This window comes from Humulus lupulus, chromosome 5, assembly GCF_963169125.1.
Source record: "Humulus lupulus chromosome 5, drHumLupu1.1, whole genome shotgun sequence".
In the NCBI taxonomy this organism is placed as follows: Eukaryota; Viridiplantae; Streptophyta; class Magnoliopsida; order Rosales; family Cannabaceae; genus Humulus; species Humulus lupulus.
In genome coordinates this window covers 55,657,436-55,678,492 of record NC_084797.1, presented here as the reverse complement: position 1 = coordinate 55,678,492, position 21,057 = coordinate 55,657,436, and the positions used below count along the sequence as shown (strand labels likewise).

The window sequence follows — 21,057 nt, the reverse complement described above, 5'->3', positions numbered from 1 at the left end:
TCCAAATTGCACACAAGTTTTGCAAAAATCATATATTGGTCATTTTAAAGCCTTTTTTGGACGTTTATATACACTATCAACATCTACACATATTAAAATACAAATGAAACCAAGAAAATCTAAAATAAGATTCATAAAGATTTCTCTTGATCCTTTGGGATTCAAATATTTAATATTTTCTCCCAAATATCACAATTTTTCCTATGGAATGTTGGATTCCACCACTAACAAATTATCCAATCTCCCATGCATGTATGATCAACTATCAAACAAATATTATTACAGTTCCAATAATTAATTTAAACATATCAAACAACTTAAACATGGTAAATTCAACAAAAAATCAAGTGAAAACACATGGGGGGTGACCATATTCTTCTTGATAACCTTGGATTGGATCTAGTGCATAAACTAACGAAACAAAAACTTTGATAAGAGGAGTTTAGCTATTACCTTTTGTAGAACTAACTTTGTGTGTAGACTTCTTAACTCCAACCTAGAACTAGGTAACTTGGAACTAGGTATACGAAAGATAGAAGATGAGAAAGGAAGGATTGAATGAGAATTTTGTGAAGAAAAATCAGAGAGAAAAGGTTGTATATGTAGTTGGCCAAGGTGAGATTTGAGAGAGAATTGAGAGAAAACTTAACTTCCAAGTTTTACCATTTGTAAATAATGAAGACTTTTGACTTTTTTCCTATTTATATGTGATAAAAATAAACTTCCAAATGACCCTTTTACCCCTCTTGCTGCTGCCTATGCTAATCCCAATTATTTCATTGATTAGTTCTTTATTACTCTAACTTAAACTAATTAATCTTAGGCTAATGGTATTTTTCTCCAAAATTAAATTAAAAAGGTCTTGCCATTTAATGTAAGTGGTCACACTCCTATATTTATAACTAAAATAATTTAATTAGCCAAAATCTCATTTTTGGTTAAAATGTGCATTTTTCACAAAAATTGCTTTTTTAGAGACTATTCACATAAAAATTTTAACTTTTTGACCTTAATATAAATTAATCCAATAATTTAATGCCCAATATTATTTCTCCATACTTATGATTCTAAAATAACGATTATCTGAGAACTTTCATGGTTAAGGTTTCCATTTCAGTCTGGGCCCGAAATGCTCGTTATGTCACCAAACCACACATTTCATACTTTGGCTAACATTAGCAAAATGAATTTTTCTTCTCAAGAATATATTATCATTCATAATAATATTCATATATATCCAACCACCACATTCTTAGCTACTCATAGGTGCCCGAAATGCGGGACGTTACACATGTGCTCATCCCTTCATGAACTTTCTTGGGAGAAACTCCAGGTGGCACCACCTCTAAGTTTACATAGGTGAAGTTCTTACAATATCTTTGTGACCTTTATAGACGCTTGTTCAACTGAACTTCATCAAAATCCCTAGGCTTAACCCTTACTCGGTAGCAATCGACACTAAGCATCTTGGATGGAACTCACAAAAAATTAGTGTTGAAGCCATTCACTTTAAAATGAATTGTTCTTAACCATTGAAATCTTTCCCTTGATGTTCAAAAATTTAGAGTTCGGTTGCCATCATTGGTGAGTCTTTTATTGTTGGAATTTCAGTCTCATCCCTTTTAAAATGGAACTTACTAACATTCTCACAAGAGGTTTTGTAAATGGATCCGCTAAGTTATCACTTGTCTTAACATATGCGATATATATGATTCCATCTTGAATCAATTATCTTACATATTCATGTATTATATTAATGTGTCTAGACTTCCCATTGTACACACTATTATTTTCTCTAGCAAGAGTGGATTGACTATCACAATGTATCGAGATCGTCGATACCATATCCGCGGTAAAAGGCATATCAAACATGAGATCTCTAAGCCACTCGGCCTCTTTGCTAGTTGCAGCTAGAGCTATACATTTTTCTTCCATGGTTGAGTATGATATACAAGTTTGATTCTTAGAGCCTTAGCACATTCTCCAAGAGTAAATACTCAACCGGTGGTGGAGTGATTATCTCCCACTCCCAATATCCAACTTGAGTCATAATATCATTCAAGTATCCTTGGAAAATTTAAATAGTGAAGGCTATGATACTTGGTACTCTTATGGTATCCTATAATTCTCTAAATTGCCATCCAACGTTTGATACTTTGATTGCTAGTAAACCTAATGTTTACTTACCACGTATGCAATATCCGCTCTTGTGCAATGAGCGGCGTACATTAGGCTGACTAGTGCACTTGCATATTCCAATTGAGCCACCACTATTCCTTCATTCTTTTCTACATGTTTGAATTGAACGAGGTATTTTCCTCTTTGATTTCGAGATAACTAAATTTCTCATGCACTTTCTTGACATAATGGGTTTGACTCATTACGAAACCCCCACCATTCCTTCTAACTTTAATACCTAGAATGGTATTAACCTCCCCAGGGTTCTTCATCTTGAAGTTATAAGATAGAAACCTCTTTGTTTCTATTATTCCTCTCACATCATTACTCAAAATCAACATATCATCTACAGAAAGACACACTAATATGACATAGCCATAACAAGTCTTAGAGTATAAGCACCTATGTGCATTCCTCTTCCTCCTCAATCTCATCAATTATAGGAAGGGTCCTTTTCCTAGAAGGACCTCGAGGATGGAAAGCTAGGGTTTAGCCTTCTCCTATCAACTTACAGAGCCTCTTATTGGCAATCGTCATAATAGCTTGAAATTCCTGTTGAGATTGGTTTACTATAAAGGTTAAGATGTTTACACATTGAGCTGCAAAACACTTAACATTTTTAACTTAAGTTGAATTGAAAACATGAGATTATGTAGTAGGCATCTAAATTTGACTTTTATGGGTCTAAAGTGATACATGGAGGTATCTAACGACCCCCAAAAATTTTGGTAGACTTTGGAGCCATTTTAGGACCATTGGAAGGGTCAAAAGTTAGAGGGGGTGGCGATGTGTCACCTCCTATGAGGCGTTGCATCACCTAAATACGAAGGGGCTCAAAATCCCCAGCAGGAAATACATTGCCAGCTAACGGCCGACATATCGCTTGGCAGGCAATACATCGCCTACATGTAGGCGATGTATCGCCTAACGTGTCCGTACAGACTAATGGCTAGACCGAATGATTGTGCCTACATTATAAAAGGGCTATCATAGAGTTTTGGAAGACTTGATGACTCTCTCAAATCTCTCTCTAACCTGTCTCTCTCCAATATTTTTCTAATCTCTCTCTCTAACTCTGAAAGTCCAAAGTTTTCTACATGAAACTCATCAAGCATTGCTTGACTTGCATGAGTTTTAAGGCTTGTTCAATCTCAAATCTCATTCTACTTGGTTGAAGCTTCAAGCAATATGAGAAGGCGTGGAATATAGATTTCAGACAAGAATATTCTTATTGTGTATAAGTCTTAGAAGTTCACCCCAAATTTTAAGATTCAAGTTGCACAATATAAAATGTTGTGTCTCTTTAACCCTAATCTTGTGTTTTGTCATTCTATTGTGTTTATGTTGTTAGTATTGATGATTAAGTTTTTATAAGTTCATCATATAAAAATGTAATCAAATAACACTTTGTTTTCAAGATTTGCATTCATACCATGAACATGGTTCTTTGATTTTCAAGATCTTCATTCATACCATGAACATGGTTCTTTGATTATCAACATTTGCATTCATACTTTGAATAAGGTTCTTGATTAGCATCTAGAGCTTGTAATATATAACTTTTCTTATTATGCATTTTTTATTAAGAATGTGTAAAGCCATAAATTTTGAACAGTCAAAATCTCTATTCTAATTACTTTATTTTGTGTTTCCATATTCAACAATGAGGGAAATTTGTTCTTCATCTACAACATTCAAATCCTTGCTTCAAGATTTGGTTTGTGTTGAACACATAACCATGAGAGATCAAAGAAAATTCTATTTGGATATGCGCTACATGAATGTGATTATGGATTCAAAGTTTTCATCAACAAAGGATGAGACAACTCAATGAGATTACACATTTAAAGAGAATAATGTCATCAAATTCCTTATTTCTAAATGTGTAGATTTCAAGAATTTGAATGAAATGTTTTTGCTGCCATATTTTGTGAGTTTGTGTTTATTGTTTATGTTAAGAGTACAATGGTGAATGTTAATGAACAATTCAAGAGCAATTGTTATACTTATTTTGTTTGTAAAATTATTGATCATCATGTGAGATATGGTAATTGTATAATTAACCATAATAAGATTAGGTTTAAGGCAAATGATGATGAGATCATTGCTTTTCTAAATGAATTTAATTGGGTTACTTTAATTGATTTTGAGATCTTTCTAACCTTGATTAAATTTAATGCATTCATTGAGGTGTTCATTAATTGAGAATAATGCATTCGAAGAGGAATGTATGATAACCCTAAAGAGAATTGACATAGTTCATGCATGTAGTGATGAGACTAATGCAACCTTAAGAGAAGGTGAACATGTCAATGCAATTGATGATGAGATCATTGCAAAAGAAAATGAAGATACTAAGGTCAATGTATTTGATGATGAGATCATTGCAAACCTACGTAAGGATACCAATGACAATGCATTTGATATTGAGATCATAGCAACATTGAGTGAAGTTAATGCAACCCAAGAAAATGTGCAAGGATTGTGGTATGATACTTGTTCCACCATTCATGCAACCTATGATAAAGTTATTTTCAAAACCTTTGAAAGTGTAAAGGTGGGACTTGAAGTCCAAATGAGTAATAAAAATAGATCCAAGGTACTTGGAAGGGACTACATTGATATGCTCTTCACTAATGGAAAGAAAGTGATCTTAACTAATATTTTATATGTTCCCGATATGACTAGAAACATTATAAGTGGAAGTTTATTGAGTAAATCTGGTATCAAAATGGAGTTTGAATCCGGTAAGTTCATTTTGACTAAATTAGGCACTTTTGTGGGAAAAGATTATCTTGCCATCATTAAGCACACTTTTGTGGGAAAAGTTCATTTTAACTCAACATCTTGCCATTGATGGCCAAACAACAACAAGAATTCATCATTAAGCACACTTGAATGAACAATGTTTATTTTTGCTAAAATAGAGTGCTATAAAATTAGAATTAAGACATAGACAGAGTTCATTAATAATCCAAGCCTCAAAATATCTAGTTCATGGCTAAATTCAAGAGCACAAATCCAAAATTAAAACAGCCCATGGATATTTAAATAGAAAAAGCTAAAGAAATTATGAACTTAAATGAGATTAAAGAGGAGAAAGCAAGTCAAAGATGATGAATCAATAATCTTGTCTTCCTCCTCTTCCTTTTCTTCCTTGGATTCTCCTCTTCAAACTTGGAATTTCTTCTTCTTCATTTCCCTTTTTCCTCTTTCTCCAATGGTAGCTCTAGGATACTCTCTAAAATGGTGGCTGCCTTCTTTTTAATGATGCTAGGGTGCAAATATTTTCCTAATTAGAAGGCCCACAACATTTGTCTCTATTTTTGTCCCAAAGCTTTTTTTTCTCTTGTAGAAAATTCTCCAAAATGCTACTCATTGCCTCTGATTTTAGCCACCTCTTCACTCTTTGCCAACTCAATTAATGACATGCTAAGTGTCTCTTCTTCATATGCTGAAATTTCCCACTTGAATCATGATGAAAATGCTCTAGCAAAATTTCCTTTGCTACAACAAAATCTGAAATTTTAGCACTAATAAAACAACTTAGAAACCAATTTTCTTTTCATTTTTTTTTATAATTCATGCATAAATTCATTGTTTTCGCACTTTCATGTCTTAAAAACTAAAAATAACACAAAAATAAAACAACACAAAAAAGGAAAAAAAATGAACTAAAAATAATAACAAAAATAAAACATCATTCTTCTCAATTCTATATTTATAACCTTAAAAGTATAAAAAATAACTCTTTATTCAAGAGTTATTAGGTCCATGGGTCGTAAAGTATTTGTAGGCTATGCCTCAAATAGACAGGCCTATAGGCTATTAGACTTGGAGTCTAATGTGATAATTGAATCAAGAGAAGTGGAGTTCATGAGAATATGTTATATTGTGATAGCAACTCTCAAGTACCCACAGGTGATGGAGAATCTCGTAAAGTGAAAATGTAATGTCCCAGAGTTCCTAATAAGGCTTAGTGCCTTGATTAGGGTGTCGGGAGGACATTATGGGTATATTGTGTGTTATTATATGATTTAATTGAATATATTATGTGATTACGTGAATTTCATGAGTTATATTATGATATGATTTCTTATGCATGTTTATGTGTATTAAATATGCTTGTTAGCCCACTTCTGTTAGAAATGCCATCTTCGTAATTTTGATTTGTTGAGGGTATATCTGTAATTTTATATGCTATGTGATTGAGACCACATTATTATGTGGAGATATTTGTGTTATTTGACATGAGGTAGTCCTAGTGAGAAATTTAGCAGAAAAGTCACAAGGGGGTTAAATACCCGGCTCAGGATGAGATTAGTGGTATTTTGGTAATTTGGTAAATTACTGGGATTTATTGGTTAATGGGAATTATTTTGGTGAGTGTTTGGGTTTAACGGATATAATTAGAAAAGTCATGGTGAAATTTGAGGTTAGCGAGAATTTTTGCAAATGACTAAAATTCCCTTGAGTTGGTTATGAGGATAAGTTTGGTAGGGGAAAATTGGTCATTTGACCACAAAATTAGAGTAAGAGCCAACCCTTTGTTGAGGTTTTGGTCATTCATGTATACACTAGTTCTCTTTCTCTCCTTATTTTCTTTCAAATGGTTAAGCATACTCTAAGCTTTCAAGTGTCCAATTCTTGAAGTTAGTGGGATTTCTTGAGGAAAAGGGGGATTCACTAAAGCTAGGAGTTGTTAAGTGATCATCCAATGGCTAGGATCACAAAATTCTTCAATGGGAAAAATGACCTAGTCATTATTCTCGCAACACATAGCTTACCATACTTAGGATGTCGGATAAATCTGAACCCTAACCAAACATTTTTAAGAACGCCTAAGTGTCCCGGTGGTATCACAATACAACAAGCATAAACTGGGAAGCATAAAATATTGCAGAAAAGATCCACACCAGACAAGAAGCAGAATAATAGCAATAACCAATAATAAAACTGACCCTAGAATCCAATTCGGGAGTTGCATAGTATCCTCGAGCATCATAGCTCAAAAATCAATGGAGACTCAATTCTCAACATTAATATCTAGTTCAGAAATCCCTCTCGAGGGTAATCACCAGTTACCAAGGGCACTTATACTAATTTCAAACAAAGAATCGGGGTTAGGGGGTCCACACAAGTTCATGGAGACCTCTAGGCTTACCAAGTATACTTACCTCCTGCCTAGATGTCACGATAGCTAACAGGACCAAATAATAATGTTACATAATGGAGCTTAAGCAGCTCTACGATCATGCAGAGTCCTAAGTTTACCTGGTATACTTATCTCCTTGCCAATTCTCACGGTCGCGAACTGTATTAAAACGGCATAACATGTAGAGTCCAAGAACTTTACTTAGCTAAGATAGATAGTAGTATTATAGTATTAATAGTATTATCTTTGTAACTGTGGATTTTTGGTTCAGACCGGGAATTATTTGGACACTCATAGTAGTACTTGTAGATTTTCTAAGTTTAACCTATAGTTTAAGAATATTAATTTTAACCTAAGGTTTGATTAATATGACTGATATTAAGGATAATATTTATTATACTATAAGGTTTAGATAAGAACCAATAGGATTTTAAGCACATGTTATGAATGGGTGATTAAGGATTAAGTATTTTGAGGATTAAATTTAATAAGGGGTAAAGTTTGAATGCTATAAGGTCAGTCGGCAGCTTTGAATACGTTGAGGGCTTAGTCAAGGCTGTTTACTCCATTCAAATTTAGCTAAAAATGTGTAATTTCGTGTTTAAATAATTAGCGTGTGCCGATATATTGCAGCTATAGGGGGCGATATATCGCAGCACGTAGATACGAAAAACACGAGACGATGCACGACAGCCTCAGGCATATTGGCCCAAGCGATATATCGCCTCCTTCAGTATATTTTGAAACATTTTGAAATCATTTTCCACTCAGCCCTTCAACCTCTTGATAAGTCCAACATCTTTTTGAACGAGTCTTCAGCCTCTGCTGAACGATAATTCAAATTATTTTCACCTAAAAAGCTATTATTTTTATTCAAGTAAAATTAAGATCCTTTCATTCCTAAACTCTATAAATAGGACCTAGTACCCAGCCATTATTCATCTTTTGCTCTAAGTTCAGAGGCTGCAAGTGCTAAGTGAGTGTGAGAGTGTAAACACCTGGGTTGGGGAATCATAAGCATGATCATCATAAGCTTATCAAACACTTTGGGAAGTAAGGTTTTATAGTATTTCGGTTTGAGGCGTAGATTGGTCTTACAAGTCTTCAAGGTAACCCAAAACTCTAGTTCATTTCTGTACTTGTTCTTTTAAGTTCTCATAGTCTTCTACTCAGCCTCTAACCTTAATCTTTATTTTGGTTAGGAAATCTAAGTTCTTGAGCAAAAAGGTTTTGGTAAGTATTTTTCTTAAGCTTTAGTCATTCCATTCCTTTCATTTCTTTTTCTTCAAATCTACTCACCCTGTTATATATGGTTTTAGGAGTGTTCCAAAAATCCCAACTCTGTCCTCATATCCCGGTAACTTTGGTAAGGAAAATAGGATAGAATCTATATGTTATATGCTTATGTTATCTTATGTTTTATGCTATGAAATATGTTATAAAATATGTTATGAAATATGTATGTTTGTAGGCTTGGGCATATGACCCATTTGACTAACAAGCCCCAAATAGATTATGGGCATATGACCTACTTAGCTAGTAGGACCCCACTAATCTAATGGGCATATGACTTGATTAGTCTATGGGACCCCAAGTAATAATGGCCATTATAGTATGTGCATGATATAAGTGTTATGTTAAGTTTTTTTATGTTTCTTATGAAATTTATGTTTATGAACTATGTGTTAGATTTTCCTTGCTGGGCATTAGGCTCATTTCTTTTTGTTTATATGTGCAGGAAAATAGCTATAATGGCGGGAAAGATTCGTGGATGCTTGGGAGAATGTGTATCGGTGGTGAATGGAGTCAAGGAGTCGAGAGTTCGATTTTCGAGGATGTAGTCTTGTTTTACCTTTTTATGGTTTTACATGTATTTTTCCGCACTTTCTATGTAACTCCTTTTTATTTTAAATTATGTTTTGTTTTTAAGACAATGGGATCCCATATCCTACTTATTTTATGAAAGTAACTCTTATTTCTACAAGTTTCCAATAAAGTTATGGTATTTTCGCAAATGTAAGTTTTATTAAAGATTTGTATGTATAGTTTCGTTAATGGTCCAAAAGTCTAGAGTAGTGGGTCATTACATAACATGATCTAGCATAAGCACCCATAGGATCATTCAGACTCCTAGGTTTACCTGGTATACTTATCTCAAGAGTCTCGGGCTTCACTTGGGCAACCCTTATACATAATCCCATGTGGAGCGTAAGCACCCGTAGAGTCTGTCTCCAAATGAGCCCTCTTTCTATAACTAGTGCATACGCCTTAATTCTTTTAGTAAGCAGTACACTAGTTAATTCATGTTGCAGACACGTAAATCATAAACTGACTTACCAGTTGTCCTTAGCTGCGTACTGAAAACCTCCTTCTGAAGAGTCCCAATTTGCGAGCCAACATTGTATACAGTGTAATTAGATTAATTAGGGCATTACATCACAATATACTTGGGCATTAAGGTCATAAAAAAAATACTTACCAAGGGTATTCTCGTCCTCACACATTTTAAATCATAACGACACTTTAAATTTTTCGAGAAAACCTATCTCTCGGGTCTAGTCATTAAAAATCAGTTCCTTTTCACTTCCCGCACTCGTTACTGAGCGTAGCTGGGAAAATATCATTTGGAATCTTAAAGTTTTACCCAAACCTTACTCTTTATTTGATTTTACCAAAAAAAAACCCCACCTTTCAAGTAAAATCACACTAATCACAAACCTTGATAATCCAAGTTGAAATCTTTAGTTAAGAAACCATTTGAAAGAATTATTTACATTAGGTTCAAATTATCTAAGTTAAAAATTGATTTTTATTGGGAAAAGATTACTTTATTCTTTTCTTTAAAAGAAGTTAGGGTATTTGACCCTTTAAAATTTTTCTTAAATAAACCATTTAATTAATACAATATTATCCCTTTAATATCTAATTAATATTAATAATCATGTAGTGTGTTAAACTAAGTTTTACAATTACCAATATAAATTTATAACTTTCTTAGTTAAATACTTGGAAAAAATCCTCATATTTTTCCCTAAGTATAAACTTTATAATTTCTAAGTTATGAGTAGATTAGTTTGAAAATTATAATTGGAAAACTATAGCTCCAAAAATTCTCAAACTTCACAGAATTAAACTTTACTACTCTAAGAAGTTCCTTGTAAAATGTCACACAATAATAATCATTTTTATTTAGTGATATTTATCTTCAAAAATTTCACTTTAAGGCTGTCTAGAAATAGGTCATACTTTTTAGCAAATTTTGGGACTTTATAAATTCCAGCTAGTTTATTACATAGGTCCAAAATTTCTTAGGCCTATCCTGGGCCATGTAGATAATACTCATACCAAAAATCAAATCATCCGAGTCATTTTTACTTGGTAAAACAGATTTTCAAAGCTGGCAGTCCATAGACAATTACAAATTTCCATAAATTTTCATCAAACTTTGAAAATTCATAACTCCCGGCCCTTTTCAAATTTTCCTTATAAATTATGAAAATTGATTCTTCAACATTAAAACAACATTCTCTCCAAAATCAGAAAAAAGTTCAATAATATGCCCATAGAAATAATTGTCCAAAACAAGCCATTTACCTAATTTTTGAAAAGCAAAAATCCAAAACTGCACACAAATTTTTGAAAAGATATATCTTGGTATCTTTGTCAATTCAAAACCCTTTTGCACGTTTTTATACATTATGGACATATACACATCCTAAAATTCAACATGAAACCAAGAAAATCCATAACCAAATTGACGCAGAGTTTGTTTGACCAAGTAGAAGTCATGCCCTAACCATTTTCTTATAAAATCAAGATTTTCACATATGGAATGTTGAATTCCATCAATAAAAAACATGTAAATCCTTATGTATGTATAATCAGACATTTATTTGACATCAACACAGCTCCAATGATCAATTAAAGTACAACTAATAATCAAGACATGGCAGTTTGAACAATAACTCAACAAAACTTATCAAATGAACACATAGGAGGTGACCATACCTCTAGTAGTCTTTGGATTGAATTTTGGCACACCCTAGCACTTTGAATCCCTCATTAAGCCTTTTATCTATACACATACACTCCCAAAATCTCTTAAGTCATATTACATAACTATGTGAACTCAGCCAAGTGCATAACTAATCCAAGAACAAAACTTAAACAAAGATAGTTTAGTGTTTACCTTTGTGGAAACAACTTTGGGTGTGACCTCCTTAGCTCCAAACTAATACCCCAACACTTAGGATTTAGTTCAAGGAAGATGAAAGATGAGAGACTTGTGAATAAAAATTCCCAAGGGAATCAGCCTTTAAGGCAGTCCGTCACAAGGAGAGATTGAGAAAATTTTGAGAGAAAACTTAAGAGTCAAGTTTTGTGTTTGTGAATAATGAATACTCTAGACCATTCTATCTATTTATATGTGATAAGAATAAATACTCCAATTACCAATTTACTACCTTTCGACCACCTCCCACTAAGTACAAATCAATCTTAAATTGATTTCCTAATTAATCTTGCTTAAGTCTAATAAATCTTAAGTAAATTGTATTTTCTCCAAAAAGTTACTACATGGTAATTTTTTTCCTCAACTCCCTAATTGAGATTTTAATTTTAGGCTAATTATATTAAATAGGTCTTGATATTTAATTTAATTTGTCATACTCGTATATACACAACTCAAATAGTTTAATTAGCCAAAATCGCTTTTTTTCTGGCTAGAAATGTGCATTTTCGCAAAAATGTATATTTTTTAGATTTTTCCAACAAAATCAAAAATTTTGACCTTAATTAAAATTAATCCAATAATTTAATGCCAAATATTATTTTTCCATAATTATGCCTCTCAAATAACGATTATTAAAAAATTTACTTGATTAGAGTTTCCATTTCGGTCTGGGACTGAAATGCTCGGTTTGTCACCAAACCACACATATTGAGTTTTGGATAATACTTGCAACAAGAGTTTTGCTTCTCAAGCATATATTATCATTCAAAATAATATTCACACACACACATTTCCCCACCCCATTCTTAGCTATTCGTAGGTGCCCGAAACGTAGGGCGTTACAATACCTACAATTCATCCTGAAACTTAAAACAAGTGGCGATATAATTATTTCATCTTGGCTTCGGTTTCCCATGTGGCTTCTTCAATGTCGTGGTTACACCACTGAACTTTCACTAGCAACACTGATTTGTTCCTCAACACTCTATCTTTCTGATCCAGAATCGCCACCAGTTTTACTTCGTAGTGTAATTGAGGATCAATGCGTATCTTCTCATAGTAGAGCACGTGGGTTGGGTCAACCACATATTTTCTTAGCATAGATACATGAAAGAAATCATGAACTTGGGATAATGTAGGAGGAAAGGATAATCTATAAGCCACCTCCCCTATCCTTTCCAAGATCTTGAATGGTCAGATGAACCTCAGACTCAACTTCCCCTTCTTTGCGAATCGCATAACTCCTTTATGTAATGACCCACTAATCTAGACTTTTTGGACCATTAACAAAACTATACATAAACTTACATTTTTACGAAAATACCATAATTTTATTGAGTAACTTGTAAAATAAGAGTTACTTACAAATAAATACTAAGAAGGATATGGGATCCCATTGTCTTTAAAAACAAAAACATGATTTAAAAATGAAAATAATTACATAAGAAATGCGGAAAATACATATAAAACCATAAAAAGTAAATACAAGACTACATCCTCGAATCGAATAACGCTCGGCCCCTTGACTCCATTCACCATCGATACACATCCTCTAAGCGTCACGAATCTTACCGCCTCTAAAGCTATTTTCCTGCACATAAAACAGAAAGGAATGAGCCTAATGCCCAGCAAGGAAAATCTAACACATAGTCATACACATAAATTTCATAATAAACGTAAAGACATATCATAACACTTAATACATACACTTATTATAATGGCCATTATTACTTGGGGTCCCATAGACTAAACAAGCTTATGCCCATGAGATTAGTGGGGTCCTACTAGCTAAGTAGGCATATGCCCATAATCTTTTTGGGGTCTTGTTAGTCAAATAGGGCATAAGCCCAAGCCTACAAACATACACTTTCATAACATATTCATAACATATCATATTTCATAACATAACACATAAGATAACATAAGCAATGAACATATAGATTCTATCCTATTTTCCTTACCAAAGTTACTGGAATATGATGGACTGAGTTGGGACTTTTGGAACACTCCTAAAACCATATGAGAAAGAGTGAGTCTTATGAAGAAGAAGAAATGAAAATGAATAGGAAGACTAAACCATTGAGAAATATGCTTACCGCAACTTATGTGCTTAAGAACTTGGATTCCCTAACCAAAATAAGAATGAGGTGAGGGGACTGAGTAGAAGGCTTTGAGAAAGAAAACAACATGAAGCAAATGAAATAGAGTTTCGGGTTTACCTCAAAGACTTGCAAGACCAATCTATCCACAACTGAAATACTAAAGAACCTTACTTCCCAAAGTGTTTGATAAGCTTATGATGTTTAAGCTTATGATTTCCCAAACCAGGTGTTTACACTCTCACACTCACTTAGCACTAGCAGCTTCTGAACTTAGAGTAAAAGGTGAATAATGGCTGGGTACTAGGTCCTATTTATAGAGTTTGGGAATGAAAGTATCTTGATTTTACTTGAATAAAAATAATGGCTTTTTAGGTGAAAATCATTTGAATAATCGTTCTGTAGAGGCTGAAGACTCGTTCAAAAGATGCTGGACTTATGAAGAAGTTTGAATGGCTGAAAGGAAAAGAATTCAAAAATGTTTGAATTTATGCTGGAGGAGGCGATATATCGCCCCCTGTAGGCGATATATCGCCTGGGCCAGTATGCCCGAGGCGACCGTGCATCGTCTCGTATTTTCCGTATCTACGTGCTGCGATATATCGCCCCCTATAGCTGCGATATATCGGCACACGCTGAATATTTAAACACGAAATTACACATTTTTAGATAAGTTTGAATGGAGTAAACAGCCTTTACTAAGCCTTCAACGTATTCAAAGCTGCTGACTGACCCTATAACATTCAAACATTACCCTTAATTAATTTAATCCTAAAAAATACTTAATCCTTAATTACCCATTCATAACATGTGCTTAAAATCCTATTGGTTGATATCTAAACCTTATAATATAACAAATATTATCCTTAATATCAGTCATATAATCAAACCTTAGGTTATACTTAATATTCTTAAAGTATAGGTTAAACTTAGAAAGTCTATAAGTACTACTATGAGTGTCCAAATAATTCCCGGTCTGAACCAAAAATCCACAGTAACAAAGATAATACTATACATACTATAATACTACTAAACAATTAGCTAAGTAAAGTTCTTGGACTCTACACTTTAACATCACCTCGTTGCAACCACAAACTCCAGGGGTCTCCTTCGTCAGTCAGCATATATATGTTGTCGATCTACCGAGATCTACAATCGATGTTGAATCCGCCGAATATCCTTAGTTGCCTGGTTGATTTCATCTGACCCAAGGAATTTCCTTTCACCGACCTCATGCCAATGAATTGGTGATCGATATTTCCTTCAATACAGAGCTTCGAATAGGGCCATCTTGATTGAATCATGATAGCTATTATTCTAAGCAAAGTCTATTAATGGAAGCTTTTCATTCCAAGACCCTTGGAAATTGAGCATAAAGGCTCTCAAGATATCCTCTAGGGCCTAAATGGTTTGTTTACTTTGACCATTAGTTTGGGGATGGAAAGCAGTGCTAAAATTCAAGGTAGTACCAAGTTTGGTCTGAATTCTCTCCAAGAACACTGAAATAAACCGCTTGTCTCGATCTGACACAATAGAGATGGGTACTCCATGTAATTTTACCACCTCTTCTATATAGATAAATCCGCTAGCTTATGTGCATCATAAGTTATCTTGACAGGCAGAAAATGGGCGAATTTAGTTAATTTGTCTACAATAACCTATATGGTATCATGGTTGGTAGACCTGAAGCGAAGTCCATGGTGATCATTTCTCACTTCCATTATGGAATCTCCAAGGGTTGTAGTAACCCAGCCGGTCGTTGATGTTCTGACTTTGTTTGTTGGCATGTTAAGTAGTGAGCCATGTACTTCACCACTTCTTTCTTCATTCTCAGCCACTAGAAGTACTTCTTTAGATCTTGGTACATTTTAGTGGTACCCTGGTGCATAGCATAAGGGGCGTTATGAGCCTCGTAGAAAATTTGTTTCCCGATTTCTTCATCTTCGAGAACACAGTTAAATCCTAGCACCTCATCATCCGAGATATGGAATCTCGATCTCATATATTTCTTTACCTCATGGACTAGTCTTTGTAGCTCTGGATCAACAAGTTGTGCTCCCCGAATAGCCTCCATAATGGTCGATTGTATCAAAAGAGTTTCCAATTGACAAATCACTATCTCTAACTCTAGAGTAGAGATATTATATTTTATCTCCCATGGTATTTCTCGTACTGATAACAAGTTAAGCAATGGTTGTCGACTCAGAGCATCTGCCACCTTGTTGGCCTTCCCAGGGTGATATAGGATGTCGCTGTCATAATCATTGAATAATTCTAGCCATCAACGCTGCCTCATATTTTATTCCTTTTGAGAGAATAAAATTTAAGGCTCTTGTGATCAATATAGATATCACAGTGAATTCCATACAAATAGTGCCTCCAGATCTTCAGTGCAAACACCACTGCTGCTAACTCCAAATCACGAGTAAGGTAATTCTTCTAATAACTCATTAGTTGTTGGGAGGCATATGCTATGACTTTACCATTCTGCATTAATATACCCCCAATCCTTGCCCTGACCCATCACTGTAAATGGCATATCCCTTCGTACCGTTAGGGATAGTTAAAACTGGAGCAATTGTTAGTCTCTTCTTAAGGTGTTGAAAGCTTTTTTGCACTTATCTGTCCATTAGAATTTAACATGATTATGGGTAAGAGCGATCATTGGTGTGAGAATTTTGGAAAAATCTTGCACAAATCACCCTTAATTGTTGGTAACTGGTTTACCATGTGTGCAGTTGACTCTAAAGAACAAGTTTCTTCCAAATATGTCATTTTCCTGATTTTTCCCAATTTTAACTCTTACCTTGAATAGTGTTGATAGAGCCATCTCTGGGACCTATGGACCTATAATTTCAAGCTCCAATAAATTTAGATAATTAATTAAAATTCTTTAATAAAATGACCTTAATTTATTAATCTCAATATTATTCCACTAAAAATATGAGATTGGACTCTTATAATTGTAGACATTTAATTATTGAGTACTTTCAAATATATAAAAAGGGTCAATCAATTTATTCACTACATACAATTCAATCCTCTATTAATGGTTCATAATAAAAGTAGGAATTAATCACCGTTTAACCTTTTTAATTATATCTTGTTTCCTTAAGTACAATTAACTTTATTAGTGAAGGTTAATTCATAAACTCATTTATGATTTTGAGCTGAATAACCTTTCAGTTCCAAAAGCCAACCCTTAAGAGAATCATTATTCAATTCCTCTCGGAAAGGTATAGATTCCATATCTATATAATATGTCCTCAACCATTTAAATCAATGAGTTCCCAAAACAACAGTTTTTAGTCGGATCATTTTAACAAACTATAACGAGTGAATCAAAGAACCGTATTTTTGCCGCTTAGGTCGGCGGGTTTGTAACTTTTGGATTGTAATGACCATTTTGGGCTGTAAACGTAATTATGGGATCCCATGTACAATTTAATGTTTTTAATAAAATATCCATTCCTTTTGACCAAAATTTCAACCGTGGCCCATTAACAACACTTAGATGCACGTTTATGGCCTAATGACTCGTTTAGCGAGTTAAGCACTATTTAAAGTACACAGTGTGATGGTCTTGGAAATCTAGGGCGTTGCAATAATTTTGGCCCGTTGAGGGCATAAATGTGAATTATATGCATGTTATGGTTTATACCATAAGATTGTGCTAATATATTTGTGATGTGTGATCTGAGCCGGTCCTAGGAAGTGGAATAGCGAAATAGTCACAACGGGGTCGAATACTCAACTCGGGGTAAGCCTTGGGTTATTTTTGGACATAGCACGTGTTCGTGATTTCTCGGGTAACAAGTAGTGATTTAGTGATGATTTAAGTATGTCGAGGGTTAAATGGGGAATTATAGGAACACTCGAGCAGTTAGCAGGATGTGGAAAATGATGGGATTGCCCTTGGTGGCATTAAATGATTAAGGTTACACTCAAGCCCAAAACAAACTTCTGGAACTAAGAAGAAACATAAAAAATAAAACCCCTCTCAGCCTATCTCTCTTTCTCTCTCATGGCTCTCTCTCCATCTCTTGGTGACTTAGAGAATTTTGGGAAAAATTGAAGAAAAAGCTCAGAATTTGGGGCTCGAAGTTGAGGATTTGCAGGTGGAGGTGTTGGGGATCTAGCTTAATCTTGGAACCATTACTGAGGTAAGGTTATTTCCATATTTCTTTTGGTAAATTATGTTGAGAATGAAGCTTAGCTAAGTTCTAGGCTTATGATGAATTTTGTCTGAATTGGGTGATTTAGCTAGCTTTCTAAGGTGCTAGCACTGCCTATGGGTCGTAGAGTTATTGAGGGACTCAATTCTGGCATTAGAGTATGTTTAGATTGAATTTCAAGAAGTTTAGCTTGAAAAGTGCATGAGGATTTCTGGGTTTTGAGGCTCGTGCCACGGCCATGTTCTTCAGGTGTCGCGGCCTGCGTGAACTCAGAGGCTTGGGGGCCTTGAATTTTTGTCAAGGTGCCGCCGCGCAAGCTGAGGCTCGCCGCAACCCGTGTCCCTTGGATGAGAGCCCAAGGCTCTTTGACTTGTGGCACGCTGCGACCCTTAAGGGCTGGGCCGTGGCTCAAATAGACAATGTTTGCCAATTGAAAATTTTAAGCTCAGTAACCTAAAGGTTAAGGCTCGGGAAGGATTTTACTACCCGGTTTTGTAGAATTCAAGGTCTCGAAGGCTAGTATTTTAATGTGAAGTTCTTAATAGGTTAGGGATTGATGGATATCTGTTTATTATGGCATTGTGACTAGGTTTTACGTCAAAGCTTTGGTTTAGGGGATCGTGCCTAGGATTACATTAATCTGTCAACTCGGGACACAAGTAAGAAAACTGTTTGTGCCTGTAGAGTAGGGCATGACCCTATTATTTGTGTTTCAGGGTGTGGCACTAATATTTTTGTTTAATATATATGTGAATACTTGTAAATACAATGCTATGTTGTGAATGATTATGAATGAACGGGAAAGGACCGAGAACGACAAAGGCTGGGAATGGAGAAAGCATAATGCGTGCAGGCCACTAGGGCGAGACCCTCTAAGGGTGTTGTATCCACCCGCTCGGTTGATAACTGTTTAACAAAGAGTTAATTTTCATACTTTTGAGCTTATAATTTTAGACTTAGGTTGAGTGATGTTTGTGTATTTTGTTATTTTTAGTTAATTCTTTTCCTTTTTGTGTTCTTGTGTCATTTATGGTGTTTTAGAGCTGAATGTAGTAATTAAGGGAATTAGGTATGAAATTGTCTAAAGAAAATAATGAAGAGGCTCTTATTTGTTTATTGTGTTTTGAAATATTAGGTTTGCTGGAGCATTTTCAGCAGGAATCAAAGAGGAAAAGTCGGCATATAAGGGAAAGACAAGTGGCATTTCATTAATTGATATGTCAAAGGGTGGTGAGATGGCAGCAAATCAGAATGTTAGCTGCATTTTAGAAGGAAGATTCTAGAGAAAAAAGGAGGGGCTCACGTGGAGTGCTTGGAGGGCATTTTTGGCAAGAGAGAAAAGAGGGTTTTGTACCCTAGCAAAAGAGGAGGAAAAGGCAGCCTCCATTACTGAATTTTTTAGTGCCATTTTTTGGAGAGATTGGAGAGAGCTAGAAGGATAGAGAGAAAGGAGGAAGGAGAAGTACAAGAAGTCCAAGAAGAGAAAAGAAGAGGAATCTTACATCTTCATTGATGAAATTTTGTTCTTACTCTCTATCTCTCTCTTTAGATTTGTATTTCCTCTTTTGATTTGTGAATTTTGATACTCATGGGCAGAATTGAAAATGGATTTATGCTCTTTAAATTAGCCATGAACTAATCTTTTATGGCTTGAATTGTTGATGAGCTCTATATCTTAATTCAAAATTTCTAGCACTTTATTTTAGTAATTTACCCATTATTCATTCAATTATGCTTGATGATGAATTATTTTTATTTGCTTGATCAAAAATTACAAGATATTGAGTTATATTTGTGCTGGGAAGTTTGAATGTAATGGATAGATTTGAATGACATAAGTGGATAATCTTGTTAGATTATGTTTCTGAATAGCATAGGAATCTGTTATTTGCCTTGTGTAACAATGATGAATTGATGCTTAATTCTGGGTTCTTTAACTTGATTGGCATAGGAATATGTTAAATTAGGTGGAAGAATTAATATCATGGGTCTTGGAAAAGTTTCATGAATGTGTTTTGAATTCTTGTCAACTATGGGTAGTATGCTGAGATTTTGCTGCAGCAAAACGTACAGGTCAATTGATATAGAGGGATTTAATAATTCAAGCCTATTTTAACCAATCTATTTTATATCACTTTTATATTACCATTGCAATTTATTTTTAGCATTTTAAATTGATTCCAAGTAGTGTTAGCTTACAAAAATCAAAACAATTTAATTTGGTTACTCTTCTGTAATTGTTTGGTAATTAATTGATGCATTTAGTTTTAATTTGCAATCCCTATGGAGACGATCTTGTATACTTATCACTTTATTACATGTTTTGTGACTGTGTACACTTGCACATATTTGATTGAATATTATCACAACAAGTTTTTGGCACTGTTATCGCGGATTGAAATTAAAATTTTGTGTATTATTAATTACTTTGCAATTTGTTTTTCTTAGTTTACACTAGTCTTGTTTGCTTGATCTTGTGCTTCGCTAGATTGATTCTATTGCATGAACGAGCATCAAGCCTTTGAGCTAGCCCCTATTTACCCTGATATTGAACGTACATTTCAAAGAAGGTTAAGGGAAGAACGGGCTCAAATTCACCTTGGTATGGCTCAAAAAGGTGAAGGGGTTGAGGAACTTAGAGCTCAACCCATGCTTAATGCGGCTGTGGGAGTTGTTAATGAAGCATCCAATTCTTTGAATGTCGCTAATGCATTTGTTATGGTCGATGAAGAAGAAAGGGCCATAAGGGAGTACGCTGCCCCAATGTTTAATGAGCTGAATCCTGGTATTGTTAGGCTTGAAATTCAAGTTGCTCAGTTTAAGATGAAGCCTGTGATGTTCCAAATGTTGCAGATAGTGGGTCAATTTAGTGGGCTGCCTATAGAAGATTCTCATCTCCATCTTCGTTCATTTTTGGAGGTGAGTGATTTATTCAAGTTGCAAGGCGTTACTAAAGAAGCCTTGAGATTGAAGTTGTTTCCTTTTTCTCTAAGGGATAGCTAGAGCTTGGCTCAGTACACTTCCTTCCAACTCAGTGACTACGTGGCATGAACTAGTTGAGAATTTTTTGATGAAGTACTTCCCTCCAACGAAAAATGTTAAGTTTCGGAATGAGATTATTTCTTTTCAACAGTCGGAGGATGAGTCAGTATGTGATGCTTGGGAGAGGTTCAAAGAGTTATTAAGGAAGTGTCCACATCATGGCATCCCTCATTGTAT

At 34.5% G+C, this 21,057-nt stretch overlaps 2 long non-coding RNA genes and 1 other non-coding gene across 3 annotated transcripts in view; all 3 read right to left on the bottom strand.

Moving 5' to 3' along the window:
- LOC133834839 (uncharacterized) overlaps positions 1 to 655 on the bottom strand; it is a 35,003-nt gene extending 34,348 nt beyond the window's left edge. The window contains exon 1 of the long non-coding RNA XR_009893479.1: positions 454 to 655. This is a non-coding gene — a long non-coding RNA (uncharacterized LOC133834839). The remainder of the gene's footprint in view (positions 1 to 453) is intronic.
- Positions 656 to 5,067: 4,412 nt separating this feature from the next.
- LOC133780423 (uncharacterized) lies at positions 5,068 to 11,707 on the bottom strand. Its single transcript, XR_009869303.1, has 3 exons — positions 11,523 to 11,707; positions 11,342 to 11,408; positions 5,068 to 5,697 (listed from the first exon to the last, which is right to left on the bottom strand). It is a non-coding gene; the product is annotated as an uncharacterized LOC133780423 (long non-coding RNA).
- Positions 11,708 to 20,938: 9,231 nt separating this feature from the next.
- On the bottom strand, positions 20,939 to 21,045 carry LOC133780952 (small nucleolar RNA R71). Its single transcript, XR_009869756.1, has one exon. It is a non-coding gene; the product is annotated as a small nucleolar RNA R71 (small nucleolar RNA).
- Positions 21,046 to 21,057: the final 12 nt, after the last annotated feature.